At 36.6% G+C, this 19,793-nt stretch overlaps 1 protein-coding gene and 1 long non-coding RNA gene across 4 annotated transcripts in view; both read left to right on the top strand.

Moving 5' to 3' along the window:
* Positions 1–19,793, top strand: part of PCCA (propionyl-CoA carboxylase subunit alpha) — a 357,444-nt gene that overhangs the window by 233,413 nt on the left and 104,238 nt on the right. The window lies entirely within an intron of this gene.
* On the top strand, positions 13,985–19,781 carry LOC113625392 (uncharacterized). Its single transcript, XR_003434654.1, has 3 exons — positions 13,985–15,326; positions 15,949–16,090; positions 16,199–19,781. It is a non-coding gene; the product is annotated as an uncharacterized LOC113625392 (long non-coding RNA).

Here is a 19,793-nt window from a genome sequence, read left to right as displayed (position 1 = left end):
TGCTAAAGCATTTGTTACTAAAAGATATTTCGCTCAACTGTCTTAAAACGAAAACTATGATAGAGTTAAACAGTGGTCTTATGATACATTCTGTATGAATTTATGTGATTCTTTATGTTCCTCCTTTCTATCTGATTATTTTAAAAAATAGCTTTGTAAGTGGACACTTAACTGTACATCAGGTTGAGTAACAAATTATATGTATTGAATAGTAAAAAATATTATAGTGTAGCATTTTCCTCAGGAAAGGTTAACTCTACAAAAATGTAGACTTTAGCATAATTTTCAGTTCTGTACTGAGTCACCACTGAAGTGTTATTCTTAATCTGATACTCTGATACAATGTTTCTCTAAGCAGTGCCTTGCCTTAATAAGAAAACTGCCCAGATTACTTCTTAGAGCTGTTATTTCTTTGGGCTTGTTTCAGATTCCGTGTTGGAAAGCTAGAGACCATTGGCTTGACAGCTCAAGTGGTGTCTTTTGAATTTTTCCTGTAGAATTACCCCCTGTTTTACTTTTTAGCTCATGAAGAAAGTAGGTTTATTTAAAAAACACATCAAAATTAATGCATTAAAAATTTCCCTGGAAAATATCCACCTTGATATATAGTATCAAAAACTACTTCCTGTATGTATTGGCTTAGCTACTATCAGAAGCATCAAACCTAATAAAAATGGAGTATTACTGATAGTATAGCCCTTTTTCCTAACTGTATTTGGGCTGAGCTTCATTTGACATCAGTACTATGAAAGGATACAAGCTGAATAGTGTCACCCTCTGCCACATCAACAGAAAATTAATCAGTCTAGAGGTGACAGTCCAGGTTAATGACCCAAGAAGTAGTACACATTTGTTTACCTCACAGTAATGTGTTCATGTTTTCTAAAGTTCTTTTATTAAAAACTTTTTAAAAATTATAAGGTATTTCAAATGAGGAAAATATAGTAAATGTACAAATCTGCTCTATAGGTCTCCTATTACAACAGAAAAACACCCCTAGATACAGCTAAATCTCTTCTTTACATCATCCCGTCTGCCTCTTCCTCCCTAGCTGTGACAGCTGTCCTGAAGGTTTCATGTTTCTTTCTTGTACATGTTGTTACACTTCAGTGTGCCATAATAATAGTGAAACATTTCACGTACCGTAATCATAATGAAAAAGAAAATTGTGAAAAATATATATACTTAATGATACCATTTATGTAAGATTTAAAAATACACAAAGCAAAAATAGTTCAATTTACAATAGCACCAAAAAGAATAAGATTACTTAGGAATAAACTTAAGACGTAGAGGACAAAGACTTGTACACTGGAAACAACAAAATGTGGCTGAAAGAAATTAGAGAGGACACAAATAAATGGAAAGCCATCTCATGTTCATGTATTGGAAGACTTAATGTTGCTATAAATGTTAATATTATCCAAAGCGATCTACAGATTCAGTGTCATCCCTATTAAAATCCCAGCTGAGTTTTTGCAGAAATAGAAGAAAAATCCAGAAATTCATATGGAATCTCAAGGGACCCCAAATAGTTAAAACAATTTTGAAAAAGAAGAACAAAGTTGGAGAGCTCACACTTCCTGATTTCAAAATTTATTACAAAACTGTGGTAATCAAAACTGTGGTATACTAGTAAGACAGACACATAGACCAACAGAATAGAATTGAGAGCCAGAAATAAACCCTTGGATATATAATCAAGTGATTTTTTAAAAATAAATTTATTTATTTACTTATTTATTATTTTTGGCTGCATTGGGTTTTTGTTGCTGTGTGCGGGCTTTTCTCTAGTTGCGGCGAGCAGGGGCTGCTCTTTGTTGCGGTGCGAGGGCTTCTCATTGTGGTGCCTTCTTTTGTTGTGGAGCACCAGCTCTAGAGTGCAGGCTCGGTAGTTGTGGCGCACAGGCTTATTTGCTCTGCGGCATGTGGGATCTTCCCAGACCAGGGCTCGAACCCTTGTTCCCTGCATTGGCAGGCAGATTCTTAACCACTCTGCCACCAGGGAAGTCCCAATAATCAAGTGATTTTTGACAGGAGTGCCAAGACCATTCCATAAGGAAAGGACAGTCTTTTCAACAAATAGTACTGGGAAAAGTGGATATCCACATGCAAAAGAATGAAGTTGGACCCTTACCTTACACCTCATGCAAAATTAACTCAAAATCTATTGAAGACCTAAATGTAAAAGCTAAAGCTGTAAAACTCTTAGAAGAAAATAGGAGAAAATCCTCGTGATGTTGGATTTGATGATAATTTCTTGGGTATGACATCAAAAGCATAGGCAGCAAAAGAAAAATACTTAAGTTAGACTACATCAAAATTTAAAACTTTTGTGCATCAAAGGCAACGAGTGAAAAGGCAATCCATGGAATGGGAGAAAATATTTGCATATATGTGATATATTTCCATATTATTCAGAATATATAAAGAACTCAACAGCCGAAGAAACAACCTGATTTAAAAATGGGCAACGGACTTGAATAGACATTTCTCCAAAGAAGATATACAGATGACCAACAAGCACATGAAAAGATGCTCAACATTGCTGATCATTAAGGAAACACAAATCAAAACTATAATTGAAGATAACTCACAGCAGTTAGGATGGCCACCATTAAAAAAAGAAGGAAAAAAACCCCACAAAAACTCCAGAAAATAATAAGTGCTGGTGAGGAGGAGAGAAACTGGAACCCTTGTGCACTCTTGGTGCAGCTGCTGTGGAAGACAGTATTGTGGTTCTTCAAAAAAATTAAAAGTAGAGCTATCATATGATCCAGCAATTCCACTGCTAGGTGTTTATCCAAAAAATTGAAAGCGGGGTCTTGAAGAGATATTTGCACACTCATGTTTAGCAGCCTTATTCACAATAGCCAAGAGGTGGAAGCAAGCCAAGGGTCCAGTGACAAGTGAATGGGTAAGTAAAATATGTTATATACATGAAATGAAATATTATTTAGCCTTTAAAAGGAAGAAAATTCTGACACCTTTTGTCACAATTCATTACAAATTTGATACAAACCAATGCAAATTAGTATTTTAGTGAAAAAAGTTTTAAAGTAGGGAGGATGAAAATTTGGGGAAATAAAGAAAGCAATGAAGAAGCAGTAGAAGGTAAAGTATTTTATGTGTTCTAGGTTTTTATTCTAACTGAATACAAGTGTCAGAATGAATAGCAGAATTAAGAAGTATACGACCTGGTAAATACAAAGTTGAAATATTATGTAGCTTATTAAAATGATAAACTCATAAATGTAAAAAATAAATTGATTTTTTATCTATAATATTTTCATGATTCCCTTCTGGATTCCCAAGATGTTTTCCACTTCTCTTTTATTCTGCATAACACAAAACTGCTCAAAATAGTTCAGGATAAAAGAAAAGAATAATGTGTTTATCTTAAAGATGATGGACTAAATTCATATTGAAGACAATTCACTTTGAAGAAAAATGTCAGAGTACTCTTGATGTGAAGAAAATTAGCTTAGGCATTTGGCCTTCCCAAGGATGAAAAAATGAGCACTGTACATGCACTGAAAAAAATTTTTTGTCCAATATTTCATGTTAACTACTAATAAACTAGAAAAAAGTTATATATGATCCTCGATATTGAATTAGATATTCTTTGTTACAGTGATCCACTGATAGACATTTTTCTTTTTTTGCGGTACGCGGGCCTCTCACAGGCTCCAGACGCGCAGGCTCAGCGGCCATGGCTCACGGGCCCAGCCGCTCCGCGGCATGTGGGATCTTCCCGGACCAGGGTACGAACCCATGTCCCCTGCATCGGCAGGTGGACTCTCAACCACTGCGCCACCAGGGAAGCCCTGATAGACATTTTTCTACGGACCTTGTAAACTGCTGCTTAAGAATAATCAGAATCTTTAGACTATTGAATTTTGGCATATCAATGTAATTTTTGTGCTAATGGTTATGAAGAAAAATCTAAATGATCTAAAATAACATTTATTATTAAGGTCAAGGAAAATAATACTTTGGTTTTTTAAAAAACTCAGTTTATTTTCCTAAATTTTTTTTTTTTTTTTTCTGCTTCTTATAGAAAGGTCAAAAGGTAACTTTTTGGTAGGCATAAAAGTTTGCTACCATTTTAAACTACAGTCACAATCCTTTCATTCTTTCAACTTCAAGTAAGTTTTGTATGGGTAAAATTTATATTAGAAGTTAAATGGTGGGACTTCCCTGGTGGCACAGTGGTTAAGAATCTGCCTGCCAATGCAGGGGACATGGGTTCAATCCCTGGCCCTGGAAGATCCCACATGCCGTGGAGCAGCTAAGCCCGTGCGCCACAACTGATGAGCCTGCACTCTTGAGCCCGCGAGCCACAACTTGTGAGCCCGTGCGCCACAACTACTGAAGCCCGCATGCCTAGAGCCCATGTACCACAACAAGAGAAGCCACCGCAATGAGAAGCCCACGCACCGCAACGAAGAGTAGCCCCTGCTCTCAGCAGCTAGAGAGAAAGCCTGTGCACAGCAACAAAGACCCAGGGCAGCCAAAAATAAATTAAAAAAAAAAAAAGTTAAAGGGCAAAGATTCACTTCTGGAACAGCAGCAAACCAACTATAATTGCTGAATATTATAAAATATGCAGAGTATATGTTGTTGTATGTCGAAAATTCTACGAAACCCATTAAGAAACTACTATAAATGGTAAACAAATTTAGCAAGGGTACAGGATACAAAATAAATATATAAAAATCAAGTGTATTTCTATGCACTTTCAGTGAACCATCCAAAAATAAAATTATGGAAACCATTTCATTAACAAGAGCATCAAAAGAATAAAATACTTAGGAGTAAATTTAACAAAAGAAATGCAAAACCTATACTGTGAAAACTACAAACTATTGAAAAATCAGATCCAAATAAATAGAGAACATTTCATATTCATGAATTAAATGACTAAATATTAAGATGGCAGTGCTTCCCAAATTGGTCTACAGATTCAGTGTAATTCCTATCAGAATCCAGGCTTTATTTTTGTCAGAAATTGGCAAGGTGATACTCTTAACATTCAAATAGAAATGTAAGAAGTCCAGAATAGCCAAAATAATCTTGAAAAAAAGAACAAAGTTGGAGAACTTAGTTCCCCCTTTCAAAACTTATTACAAAATAGTCTTGAAATCAAGACAGTGTAGTATTTGCGTAAAGAAACATACAGATCAATAGAATAAAAATGAGAGTCCAGAAGCAAATCCATACGTGTATGGTCAAGTGATTTTTGACGAAGGTGCCAAAATAATTCAGTGGGGAAAGTATAATCTTTTCAACAAATGGTGCTGGAACAATTGGGTATCCATAGGTAGAAAAATGAAGTTGGGTCCCTACGCCGTAGTGAGTTAATATAAAAAAATTAACCCAAGGGACTTCCCTGGTGGTCCAGTGGTAAAGAATCCGCCTTCCAATGCGGGGGATGCGGGTTCAATCCCTGGTTGGGGGACTAAGATCCCACATGCCACGGGGCAGCTGAACCTGCGCTCCACAACTACTGAGCTCACGCACCTCAACGAGAGAGCCCGCGTGCCACAAACTAAAGAGCCCACGTGCTCTGGAGTCCGCACTCCACAACTAGAGAAGAGAAAACTCGCATGCCACAACTAGGGAGAAGCCTGCATGCCGCAACAAAAGATCCCGCATGCTTCAGTGAATATTCTGCGTGGTGCAACTAAGACCCAACACAGCGCCCCCCCCCCAAAAAAAACCATTAACCCCAAATGGATAAATGATGTAAATAGAGCAACAAAACTTAGAAGAAAACATAGGGGTACATCTTCATGACCTTGCATGTGGCATTGGTTTCTTAGATTTGACACCAAAAGCATAAGCAATAAAAGAAAAAAATAGATAAATTGATCTTTGTCAAAATTTAAAACTTTGCTTCAAAGGATACTAACAAGAAATTGAAAAGACAAACCACAGAATGGGAAAAAATATTTGCAAATCATATATCCAGTGAAGCACTTGTATTTAAAGTACTTAAAGAACACTTAAAACTTAATAATAAAGACAACCCAATATAAAAATAGGCAAAGAACCTAAACAGACATTTCTGAAAGAAAATATCCAGTTGCCAATAAGCAAATGCACAGGTGCTCAAAATCATTAGTCGTCAGGGAAATGCAAGTCAAAACCACAATGAGATATCACCTCACACCCACTAGAATGGCTATAATAAGAAAGTCAGATAATAACAAATACTGATGAAGATGTAGAGAAATTGGAGCCCTCATACACCGTTGGTGGGAGTGTAAAATGGTACAACCACTTTGGAAAACAATCTCGCATTTCCTCAAAAGGTTAAACATCTGGGTTATCCAGAACCTTGACTCAGTTCTCTCATGAGTATTTTATCATGAATATTTAAGTAAGTATTTTTAGACTTATTTATATCCTTGTCACTGTGGTGGATATATTTTACCTTTTAAATAATATTTCAAATAATAATCTTTCCAAATAATAGTTATCGGGCTAGATGTCAGCAACTAAAAGACAAATTAAATAGTATATGTTTGTTTACCCTTTCTGAAAATAATTTGATAACATTGATATTCTCCAGTCTAGTAATTCTACATCTAGATATCCATCCCAAGGAAGCAGTGAAAATTTGCTAATATGAACATGGTATTGCGTTGGGGGGGGGAAAAGATGAATTAATGGCAGTTTACCTTAGAGATATCCACGTAAACAGTCTCTGCTTATGATGGTGAAGGAGACTTGAAAGTGATTAAAATACAGAGATAAATGCTTTAATGGAGGTGCCTTCAACTAATTAGTAATTAAATCCGTGAGAAAGAGAGAGCTAAGGACTCAGCTGCCTGGGGGAAAGAAAAGATGTAGGAGGAGATGAAGAAGTTCCAGATGGCAGAGATGACTAATGAATAACCATTTAGAACATGATTTATACATAAGCCAGAACTTGCCTCTAAATCAGAGTATAAGAAGGTGAGGAAAAACATTGGGACATGGTGGCACGGGAGAGCAAAGCTTGTTGAAAAATCAGACATCTTTTATAGATAATTTTAGTTTTTTATTATGGGAGTATTTTTCTTTATTGTTATTTTCCAGAAATAGTAGAGTGAGAAAAGGATTTCCCTGTCTTATTGTAGTTGTAGTATTGGTTTTGATACTTACTTTAGCCTATTCAAAGGTATTTTCATGAGGCAACTGATTACTGTGGTCTGTTCTATTGAGTATGTTCCTTGTCTCAAGCACTGTGGTAAACACTTTACATATGTTGTTCTAAATGGGATAGTGGTAAGCCACAAGGTAGACGTTATTAGCCTTAGTTTACAGAAGAGTTGGAAACTGAGGTTCAGAAATACTAAGTAAGGTAGCTGAAGTCACACAGCTTGGGAGTGTAGAATCTAAGATTAAACGCAGGTCAGTATGATTCCAAGGCCTGTGAACTAGTACCTCTCTGTATCTAACTTTACAAAGTAGTTTTGCTAGAGAAAATTCTGAGAAATAGTAGCACTGACATGGAAAATTAGCTCTGTCAGACGTGGATAAATCTTTGTTAATATAAGGAATAATACACTTACTTCTAGCCAGAACAGTTTTGTCACATGATGAGAGGAATTTTCTTTGTGATTGTTGAACATTGAGGCTCAAGTCATACCATTTAAAGGAAGCATGGAAGGCATTGCAAGGACATGAATGAATCACACAGTATTACACACACAATGTACAGTTTTACAAAATATACAATTAGAGATACTGGGTAAGAGTAACTGTCAGAAAGCATTTTTAGTATCTTATTACCTCTTGTAGATGTTAACGTATTTTTCAAATTATGTTAAAATTCAAAATATTGATTTTTAGTGGTGATTTTACAGTCTTCTCCAAGTAAGTAATAATTTTTTAGAGCCATACAAGGTTTGAAATAGGTAAGATTTTTTGCATCTAAAAGGTTTTGTTTGTGCTTTCATTTTGTTTCAATAACGTTCATTTTGGTTGATGTAAAGTTGTCTCAACTTTAGATGCTTGTGGTGGAGGGAGGGAAATGTTTTGTAGTAGTCATATCATTGAAATTACCAACCTATATTTTTCTTCTCAAAGAAAGGATATGGTGATGAACATAAGAATAAAAAATAATAATTACATATGGATGCATTATAAGAAATAATTATATACGCATTGTTTGAGGTTTTTCTTTCTCTAATATAGCCAACCCTTTCCCATTTGTTCTACCACCATGCATTTTGTTCTAGATTTCTTGACTAAGAAAACATTCCACCAGAGTTTGTTTTGATATTCAGAGAACATTTTGAAATTGTGGTTTTAAGTAGAGCTATTTAAGTATTTTTGTGTAACATTTTCATAAAGATGAAGAATTAAATGAACTTAACGTATACCAATAAATAATCTTGTGCACAAATTAACATTTTCTTTATGTTTTCAAATATTAATGAAAAGAACCTTAAATGTATCTTCAGTAGAGTTTATACCTGCATTATACGTCATAATCTGTTTCTTTTATCCCATTTGTAGAGAGTAATGCTAAATCATGCAGTTACTGGAATTTGTATAGGGACATGGTAAGAATCTTGGTTGTTCTTCTAAAGAAATAATTTTCAAATACCCTTCTTAGGGAAAAAACATTATTATATCTGTCCCTTTGCCTCTATGGTCAATTTTTAGAATAGACTCTTATTCTTGAACATAAAAAGGACAATAGCAAACAAAGTCAGATAACTATTACATTTATATCTATGGTAGACTTTTTAATAAAAATTTATCTATGGCTTAAGTGTACAGTAGGCAAACAGAAAAAGAAAAGAACATTTTTGTAGTAGCATTTTAAAATGAATGCCAGAGTGGGGAATTCCCCAACGGTCCAGTGGTTAGGACTCCGCACTTTTACTGCAGGAGGCAAGGGTTCAATCCTTGGTTGGGAAGCTAATATCCCACATGCCACACGGAGCGGCAAAAATAATAATAATAAAATGAATACCATAGTACTGTTAGAGGCTTATAATAAAAGACTGTAATCCTATTTAGAAAATTTACTTATAGTGCATGATAAATGATAGAAAATTGAAGCAAGTTTTCAAAGTTATGCAATATTTTATATTTAAAATACTTATTTAATTTTTTTTTTTCTTGTGACAGTAATTCAGTGTTATGATCATGTTATCTACTTCTCTTATTAGGTAATTTTTTCACTTGGACCTTTTTCCCCCCTGTTTTTAAAGCTGTCCTAGACAAAACAACAAAAAATATTATCCTATTTGAGGAAAATATTTTCTGTTAATGGATTTTTTTAATGGAAACATATAATGTATAAAAATGGAATTCTTTCACTTTGGCAAAAACATTTGTTTTCCTGATAAAATTACTTGTCCATTTGAGAAAAAAATTACTGAGAAGATAAGTCAAGGTAATGCTAAAAAAAAAAGTTAAATTTTTCTGCTAAAACTATAAAACCATCATAAGTAAAGCCAATACAGAAGTCAGCAGACCAGAGGGAAAGTTTGTAGCTTATTTTAGTGACAAAAGGGGAGTGTTCTTAGTGTATAAAGAACTCTTACAAATCAATATGAAAAAGACGAACCACCCAGGCAAAAAATGTTGAAAGATGATTTGTAGCAAAGGAAATATAAATGGCTTCTGCACAATGACAAAATGTGCTAAACTATACAGAGAAATTCAAGTTAAAATACTGTTTTTCACCTACATTTTGACAAACATGAAAATTTTGATAATTTCTAATTTTATTAGGTTGTAGGAAAATAGGCCCACATATATTATTGGTAGGTGTATAAATTGATAAAAGCCTCCATGGAGAACAATTTGACAGTGAATTTATACTACAGGATATATTCACATGTGGGAGGTACACAAGTATGTTCATAGCAGTATATTGTGTGTAACAGCAGGAGACTGGAGACAACTGAAATGCCCATCAAAATGGGATAATTAAATAAGTATAGTACATACTTACAGTGTGTGTAAGTACATCCATATTCTTGAACTACTGTATAGCCATTAAAAAGGATTTGAGGGCTTCCCTGGTGGCGCAGTGGTTGAGAGTCTGCCTGTCGATGCAGGGGACACGGGTTCGTGCCCCGGTCCGGGAAGATCCCACATGCCGCGGAGCGGCTGGGCCCGTGAGCCATGGCCGCTGGGCCTGCGCGTGCGGAGCCTGTGCTCCGCAATGGGAGAGGCCACAACAGTGAGAGGCCCGCGTACCGCAAAAAAAAAAAAAAAAAAAAAAGGATTTGAATATTCCGTATGTGCTGATATATTAAGTGACAGAAGCAGTATACCTTTATTCGTGTAAAAAATAATGTATATGTTTATGCTTGTTATGTGTATAAAATATCTTTGGAAGGAACCACAAGAAACTAATAATTGTGGTTGCCTTTGAATTGGGAGCTGGATGGCTGACCCCATGACAGAAGTAAGAAGGATACATACCATATACTATTAATAGATGTCTTGTTAGTACTTTTTGAATTTTGAACCCTGTATATGTATTACCGAATATCCCCTCCCCCCCAAAAAAGGGGGTTTCAAAACTTTGCAGTGGAAGGGTCTGGACGATATGAGACTGTTGAAATAATGGAATTTTAGTCACCTACCACGAAACTTCTGCAATGCTTGGGCCATCCAGGGAAGTAGATGGGCAGCTGGCTCATTGAATAAAGAACCCTGGTGTTACACATATAAGTACCTCAAGTGCAATTACTGGAACTCCTTTAGCTAGCACACTGAACTTGGAGGTAGTTGCTGGAGATCACTTAATAGGCTGTGTTAAGAGGTTGATCTAATCTGAATTAAGAAACTGGAAAAAGCAAAGAATGGACTGTACCATGGGTGGGAGAAAAGAAGTTGAGTCAGAGTAGATTTGAACACCCCTCCAGTAGCCTCTCATTTTTCCTTCTTTAGGTCTATAAACTAGCCAGAGAGATGACTACATAGAAGAGTTAGAGACGTGTATGTTTTGCTAAATAGCAAAAGGTAGTGAGAGCTCATTCCAGAAGTTTTGCTCAGTGTCCCAGAATTCGTAGTAACTTCATTGGTCCTGAAACATCACTGGTAGAATGGAATTATTCTCCCTTCCTCTTGGTTTCAGGAAGAAGGTCCAAAACTAACTTGCTTTTCAATGTGACTTCTTTACTTCAGGCTAAAGAATATCCTTTCTTTTTTGGCGGGGGAGGGGGGCGGTGTGGGCTGCTCTGCGTGGCTTGCGGGATCTCAGTTCCCCAACCAGGGATTGAACCCCAGGCCACAGCGGTGAAAGCGCCAAGTCCCAACCACTAGACCACCAGGGAACTCCCAAGAATATCCTTTCAAAGCGAACTCTTCCAGATCAGCTTGATGTCTGATAGGAAGGGTTCAGATAAACGAGGTTGTAGAAGAATCAAGTCTGAAGAGTAACCTTGCACAGCTTGATCTGTTTACTTTTTAAATGCCACCTTGTTCAGTGGGTCTGGTAATGCTCTTTTGAACCATAGGACTGCATTTCATAAAGAGGTGAGGCTCTGCTCATGTAATCTGGAAAACTGCTTGTCTGATTGGGTACACAGTTGCCCTGTACCCTCTTGAATGACGCAGTCATGGTGTGCTCAAGAGTCAAGTAACTTCTTATGTGACTGAATGAAGAAAAAAAAAGTTATAAAAGCCAGCTACTTTGGAAATGAAAATCACTAAATGGTATCAGTTGTTATCATATTAGGGTTGGCAAATACTATAATTAAGACTTCAAGTGATTTTTAGTGTTATCGCCTGGTTTCAGCCACTTTCTGAAGAATTTTATTTGGAATAGAACTTTGAATGTTGACATCAGATATTCAGGTTGAGTTCAGTTCAATTTTATAAGCCCTTATAAATAATCCATAGTAGTCTAGTAGTCTGTTATGGGTAAAATTTCTACCACAAAAATTTATTGGAAGTTATTTTATTCATTTTGGCCTAATATTTTTGGCCCCTCAAACTTATTTATGAATACAATGAATGGTGAAGCAAACAGTTAAAGTGTCTTTGCTGAGTGACTCGACCATTAGATGAATTTCAATGTATTTGTAGCCACTATATGTTTATCATTTAGTTGTAACATAGTTTAATAGCTATTTATTAAGTACCTCAAATGACATAGGTCCTGGAGAATCAGTAATAATCAGGAGAGATGATGTCTGACTCCTTGTAGAATTTGTCACCTGTGGAGGGTGGCAAGGACAAAGGCTGTGTCAGGTAGAACAATGAGTGAGTGATGACAGGGGGAGGCGGGCACTGCAGAGAACAGCTGGGGGAGCCCTAACCTGGAAGCGGAGGTGGCTGTGTGCAGCCTTAGGGCGGAAATAAAGGCCAAGCTGAGTCCTACAGAAGGTGGGTGGAGGGTGGGCTAGGCGGGGGTCAGAGTTTGAAAACAGATGTACAAAGTATAAAAAGGGCTAAAAGATTGTGTGAGGTGTCTGAGGAACTGGAAGCATTGATATGCGGCTGGGATGTGGAAAGCTTGAAGGTAGGGGACCTGGTGGCAGGGAGGGAGGGTGGTGAGAGGAGATATGTGAAGGAAAAGGCCGTAATGAAGCAAGCAGAGACCTGACGATGTGGAAATCTGTGAGCCGTGTTCAATGGTCTGGATTTATCTGGAGGGCAGGGAGAACCAGAGGATGCCTTCCCTCAGGAAACTGATCAGAGTTGCTTGCGAGAAAGATCAATCTGCCTGCATTATGCAGAATAGCTTGGAGGAGGGCAGAGTGAAGGAGACCTGTTAGCATCTACTCAGGCAGAATGCAAGTAGGAGGTACTAGTAACCTCAACTATGGTTATTATGGCAGTGGGAGAAAAATGGATGGATAGTAGAGAGATTTAAAATGTAGAGTCAGCTACACAGCATTTATTGTGTGGTACTAATGTTCTGAGTTGTTTGTTATTCTAGCCATCTCTTATCAGAGCAGTTTACAAGTATGGTCTAGAGAATACTGTTGATTGACAGATTTTTAGAAAGCCTGAATTGTGCTTAAATTGATATCTTGTGAGAATTAATAGACTCTGTACCTTGATCACTTTATGAATGAATAAATTTGTGTCATATTTTCAGTAAACTCATGTTTGAAATCAGATTCTCTTACTGTTTCTGGGGAAGTTGAGAGGTTTTTTGGTTATGGTTACTGTTTTGTTTTGTCTTCATTGTTGTTTTTACCTGAGGAGCAGGAACAGATCTTAGGTCTCTAAAGTGACCCCTTAGTTACTTGCTATCATATGATAGTGTTTAATTCCTTCACTGCATTTATCATAAACTTTGTATTTTCTTTATTTCTTTGCCCACTTGATTAATTTCCATCTCTTCACACTAAAATATAAGCTTTATAAGGATGGGGACCTTGTCTTGTTGTTTATGCCTTGTACTTCTCAGGAAGTATTTGTTGAGTGAGGGGGGTGGGAGGAGGGGAAGAAGAAAGGGAGGGAGGGGGGAGAAGAGAGGAAAAGGGGGAGGGAGGAACGCCTTCTACGGTGGGACGGTGGGACTGTGGGACGTATGGGAGAATGAGCTGAGTGGTGACAGCTTGCTTGCAGTGAATGTGGTGTCCTCCACACTCTAGAACTTGAACACAGTGCAGAAAGTTGGGTTTGACCTTAAAAAATAATCAGTTTTATTCTTTTTGTAAATACAGTACTCATCTGTGCAGTAAATAGGCTGAAAAATCTTTTTGGTTAATTAAATGCTATTAGCAGTAAAAGTCAATTTTTGATTTGCAAACTGAGTTTTAATTGTCAAGCTTTAGTCTGCCACTAGAGCTAGGAATGAGCAGATCAGATGTTTTGTAAAAGATCATTTTCTAAAGGATCAATTTAACGTTACTGACATTAGGTACAGATTCAAATGAATCTTAATATACCATTAGTTTTTTTTTTTTTCCTCGCATAGGACTTTGGTGGAAAGAAGAAAAACCCACATTACTGATGTAACGTGACTCAAAACACAGCTTCATTTATCATTCGGAGTTGGGTAGGATATCCTGCAAGTAACAATCACCCTAATATTGCAGGGGCTTAAAACACCAAACGTTTGTTTCTTACACATGTTAGATGTCCTTTGTGTGTCTGCTGGGGTGCATCCTTACTAGGAGGCTCAGGCTGTCTTGTTGCTAGTCGCCCTGACAAAGGAAAAGAATGAGCATAGGGAGTCATGACTGGTTCTTAGAGCTTCAGCCAGCATCCTTCCGCTCGCATTCCAGTGGTGAAAGCAGGTCATGTGACTGCGCCCCTCCTTTAGCGGATGGGAGATGGCAGTCTTATTGTGCACCTCCTTGCAAGAGACCAGTTGGTTTGAAAAACATTAATTTTTGTTAAAAAAGTTGCTTAGTATACCAGTAGTGTGCTTTTGAAGAAACAAAACACTTTTATGAGTAGGTTAAATGCAGGATAAATATCCACTGCATATTTTGGTTGAAAGTTTTGAAAATCTTTACACTGAAACATATTTCTTTGAATTTTATATTTCATTAAATTTTCAGTGAAGTTATTAGTAAAGTTCACTTGAACTTAAGAGGTTAACTTGTTCTGTTAAGAGTTATATTCTAACTTTATCAGTGTGAAGTACATTTTTAGAGAATGTTACCTAATCATTTTTGAGGAAAAACCAAAAACTGAAATACATGTAGATTTGTAAAACTGCTAAACATTTGTTAGGATACAAGAAGGTGTTGAATGATACATTCTTACAGTACTTCAGATTTCCTCACTCTTAGAAAAAGACAAAGTAAAATGCTAATATGAATAATAGGTTACAGAATTTAAGTTGGCAGGTAACATATTTGAATGGACCAGTTGCCCTCCTGTTACAATAATATGCCATATTAACACTATTTCCTTTTTCTCACAGGAAGTCATTACATCTGTAGTTTCCACTGTTGATTAATCTCTTGGTATCATTCAAGGTGCTGATTTTTACCTATGACCAAGTATAATATTGAGTTTGCTTTAATGGTTAACTTTTTCTAAGAGCACAATTGAAACTAATCAGATTGGCTATGCTCCTTAAATTTACCCTCTAAGAGGTTGAAATCATGTTCTTGGTAGAGAGAAAATGACTTTAAAATTTTTTTGTTGCTACCTAAAAAAAAAAAAACTACCCACTTAATATTACCAGTATTTAGAGAAAAAAAGATGTATTTCTTTTTAAACTGTTTTTTTTCTCTGTCAGTAATGTAGCAGTGTGTATTTGTTTCCAGGAATTTTTTCTCTGCTATGAAATTTCCTCTGAACTGACATCTTTGAGTTGGAGTTAATTTTCTAAATTGCTATGGTATGCCCAGAATTTTCTTGGGACAAAGAAGGTAGCAGAGAACTGGGGGGTTAGTATGTTTCTGTGGTGTGAAAAACTGTACATAGGTTTCCGAACAGAATCTATTTATTATTTTCATAAGTGCATGTTTGAAGAAAAAAGAAAAATTACAGAATTTTAGGAGTGATTAGAATTTGGTACCCCTAGGCCAACCCCTTGTGGAAAAGCAGAGAACACACTAGGCCTGGGGGTTGAGTGCCTCATCCAGGGTTGCTCAGTGATCAAAGAGAGCAAAGCCAGAAGCCCTGGGTTTCCTGATGGCTAGTCCCATCTCTCTATATTGAGCTCTCTGCAATGGGAAGAAACTCTTAAGTTTAGCAATTAGGCAGATGGTGTTAGTTTTATCTCTATAATATATTGAAAAAAATTGAAGTATTGACTTTGTCCTATTTAGGGAGCTTGTTGCCTACTGTCACATCTAATAGTGTTCCTTAAGAAAAAAGAATATATATATGTATTTATGATACAACTTAAAAAAATGTGATTCCTCAATATGATTATATGAGCTCCCCAAAACCAATTATAGAAGGTTTGAAAGGCTTGGTAAGATAGACATAGACACTAAGACTGTTTCATTCTGTTGGGATAATATTCCAAATTCTGAGTGTAACTTTTTTTCTACCACTTCGTAGGCCAAATAATGGTTACTAAATGGAATATTTTGTCAAACCAATGAGTTTTTTAAGTTTTGCGCTCCTTCTGCTGGCTTTTATTAACTACTCAAGATCTGAACAGAACATCAAAATCCTGGTTTTATGTATCAGAAAGAAAAAGGTAACTGTGCAACTGTGGTTAATTTTGTATTAATTTTTTTAACCACTTCTGCTCAACAAGTATATGAAGCACTTTAAGTACTGATGCATCTCCTGTTTTATTTTTGAGGTCTTGGAGAAGATCCACAAAACTAGAGTTGGAAGCCGGAGAGAAATTTCAGATAGTGATAAGTAAACATGTTCTGCCCTAACTCTGATTTTTCAGTAATGAAATAGTGTAAACTCTTAACATTCCTTTTATGGAGCTTTGTAGTCCATAAAAACAGCACTGTTGTAGAGCCTCGATGTGCGTCATTTGTGGCTGAAGGTTTTGATGGCTTTGCAAAAGGCAGACTGGTGCATACTTTGAAACATGTGAGACAGTTTTAGATGCAGCTTCTCAGATGGATTTAATTAGTCCTTCATAGGACTGGATGTCCGTTTGTTGCAGCTGAATTCTCATTTCATTCACCCATAACTAGAAACACCTCGCTTCAAACGGGTTTCTTCAAAGAAAGAGGGGTTTAGGGTTCTATGTTTTACTGCTTTTTGATGTTGGTTTCCCTTTAACTGAGAAGACCTTATGTTTATACAACTGTTATTATTAAGAAAACATAGCTTTCTTCACGAGGGTCCTTTTGTATCATTGCTGGTTATTGGTGGAAGTCAGAGATCTGTGGAGTAGATCTTGCTCTGTCAGACTATTAGAGCAGCTGTGTGTTTGCATATTTTGCTTAGGAGAGGTGTGAACTGAAAATGTGGCATAAACTTGTGAAATAAATTCTCTAAACCCGAAGTCTGAATGCAGTGTAAGGTGAAAACCCGTACTGAATATGTTAATAGGGCAGTTGTTTGATTTAGAAGCTTATAATATTAACCACAAAAGCAGAGCTAATCAACTAGAGTTGCCGTAATTCACAGTAATTGTAATTTTGATTTACTCTGCCTGCAGTGTAAGCTCATGGTATGCTTTCAGTAAATATGTTGAAAGAATGAAAACATATTCTCTACAGTAAAATTATATATTTAAAAAAATGTATCCTACTACTACTATTTTCTAAAAAATTATCCATAAACCTTCACATTTTATTAGAAGAGCTACTTGAATTTACCCTGAAAATAATGCACTTTCTTCTGTTTTCCAGTTAGTGTGTCCTCTGAGGGTCTGGCATGCTTCATCATCAAGGCAGCTTTTATCGCCCATGTCCACAATTCTAACTACATTTCAGGGGGTTGTAATCTCTCCCAGAATCCTGGTCATTCATTGTATTTAGGATGAAGTGCTTCAGGGGGTTTGGGGGCTATTCGCTCATGGGCACAGGTTTTGCATCTCTAAAAGCTTCTCTTGCTCCAACATCCTGATTTGTATAAAAATCCTAAAAGATACTCTTTAACTTCGTATTCCTCTTTCCCTTTAATGGAAAGACCAAGTTAAATTAGACTGTTGAAGCTTAAAATTGTCCCAGAGCCATACATCACACTGAAAAATACATATCCCACAAATTCTTTTGGTGTCTTGTTTCAGTATTCCATCCAAGAATCTGTAGAGTCTCAGGCTTATGTTTCTGCCTTGTGAAAGCCATAAGTGATCTTTCCCATCTTATTCACCAGACTCAGTTCTATATAACTGTGCCAGTTTCTAAAACTCAAAGGTCAGGCATGTTCCACCATTGAAGATATGTGAAAAAGATAGACAAAGGCTTAAAACCAGTTCTTAAAAAAAATATTTTGATCCGTGCTCACAATAAGTCAGAAAGAGATTTCACTGAAATTCGGGCCAACATACTGTTGGGAATTGATCTGTGTTCTTGATTATATATGTTTTGTGACTTGTGACTGTATTGTGGAAATCCTCGTGTTGGGAGAATTATGGAAATGTGGCTCAGGAATATCTTGTTACATTTATGTAAATACTATAATTTTAAACAATTTTGTGGATGTGATTTACTCCAGGAGTTCTTTTAATAGTTCCATCTTTAGTACAGTGTTATGTGGTTTCGCAGTGTTTTATTTCTTACATATCTTGGTGGAAATAGAAAATCTCAAATACAAAGGACAGAACATTTGTGAATTATTTTTTATATAAATTTGCAAGACCATTTGTTAGGGAACCCTACTTCTAGTATTTGAAGATAATAAGTAACATGTTACAGTTATACCATTTTCTATTCTTCAGACTGGGCTGTCTTATAAAAAAGAAACATCCATCACACTGGATACAGGGACATAGGCAATCATATTCTTCCTCAATTATCTTCGGTTTTAAAAATGATGTAAAAATTAACTGTCTGCATTTACCAACAGGATTTTGTTCGGGGCTAGGTAAGGGAGTGGTAGAGAAACAATAATGTAACATTGTATTTAAAACAATAGTTTTTGAAGACATACAGTCCTTAACCTTTGGAAAAGTTACTTAACCTCTCTGAGCCACTGCAGCAATAGTATTTTACATAAATGCATACAGAGGAAAGCATAAAGGCCTTGAGTCACATGGACTTGAGTGTAAATACCAGCCCTGAGACTGCTGACTGTCAAAGCAGTAGCAGTTAGTTATCTTTTCTGAGTCTTCATTTTCCTCATCTATAACATAGGGATAATAGTCTCCAGGGTTTTGTTAAAATCAAATAAGATAATGTATGTAAAGTCTCTAGTACAGTGGCTGGCATGTAGTAGGTACTCAAGAAACCATCTCCCTTCCCCCTTAAATATAGACATTTTGCTTTTCAAAAGAATCTAAAGTAGCTTTTACTTTGCAAGCAGTGCTTTCTATTCTGTGAAAAATTTGTGGAAAGTTTAAAAAATAAGACTAAAAACGTACACACATACTTTGGCAAGGCTTGTGGGTATCGATTAATATTCTAAGATTCTAATATTCTTTGCTTAGAATTATATTCTTCATTTATTTTATGAAGCCCTTTTTGAGGCCACCACAGAATACCTGGAGAGTAGTTACAGAGGTAATCTTCGCCTCTCGCCTTTCTCTTTGGGAAATTTTCTTCAGTGAGCCAATCACTGCGGTTGCCTTCCCCTCCCTCTTGCTGCCCTTGGGACCCGGCTGTGGTTTGCAATCCCACGGGGTCTGCAGTTCCTCCTTCCCCCGCAATCAGGCACATCTTCACTGTTAGAGGTGCAGGGCTGGTGGAATCAGGCTCTATGGGGGATCTGTCCCTTCTTTCAAAGCCTTTCTCTTATCCATGGATACTCTACCCGTTGTTAAAAACTCCAGACATCATGGAATTACCACACCAATTATTACAGTGACCATGCTTTGCAATAAAATATTGACCTTTGTTATTGTATTTTCCCTCCAAATGAATTTACCAACAAATATCTAAACTGGCTCAGTTGAGGTAATCAGATCGACCTAGGGTTGGATATGCTCCTTTGCTAACCGTGGAACTTTGAGCAGTTATTTTAACTTCCCTGAACCTCAGATTTGGCATCTATAAAATATGATTAATAACATCCCCATTGTAGGATTACTCTGAGTATTTAGTGAGTTTAATGTTTATTAAAATATCTGCTAGATGTTAGCCACTCAGTGCATGTTCCCTTTCTTTGATTTTTGACTCATTTTTCTGAACAAGTGACAAAAACTTGGCTGCAAAGAACACCAAGGGGCATTCATAATCTGGATATTACCATTAGGAGTTTCTAGTCTGTTTCAGTGTTGCTTTCTCTTCCTCCCTCCCCTCCCCTCCCCCTCCCCTCCCCTCCCCTCCCCT

Source organism: Aethalodelphis obliquidens, unplaced genomic scaffold (assembly GCF_003676395.1).
Source record: "Aethalodelphis obliquidens isolate GAN/ISIS:26980383/991018 unplaced genomic scaffold, ASM367639v1 scaffold15, whole genome shotgun sequence".
NCBI classification, from domain to species: Eukaryota; Metazoa; Chordata; class Mammalia; order Artiodactyla; family Delphinidae; genus Aethalodelphis; species Aethalodelphis obliquidens.
This window is presented reverse-complemented; position numbering and strand designations above follow the sequence as displayed.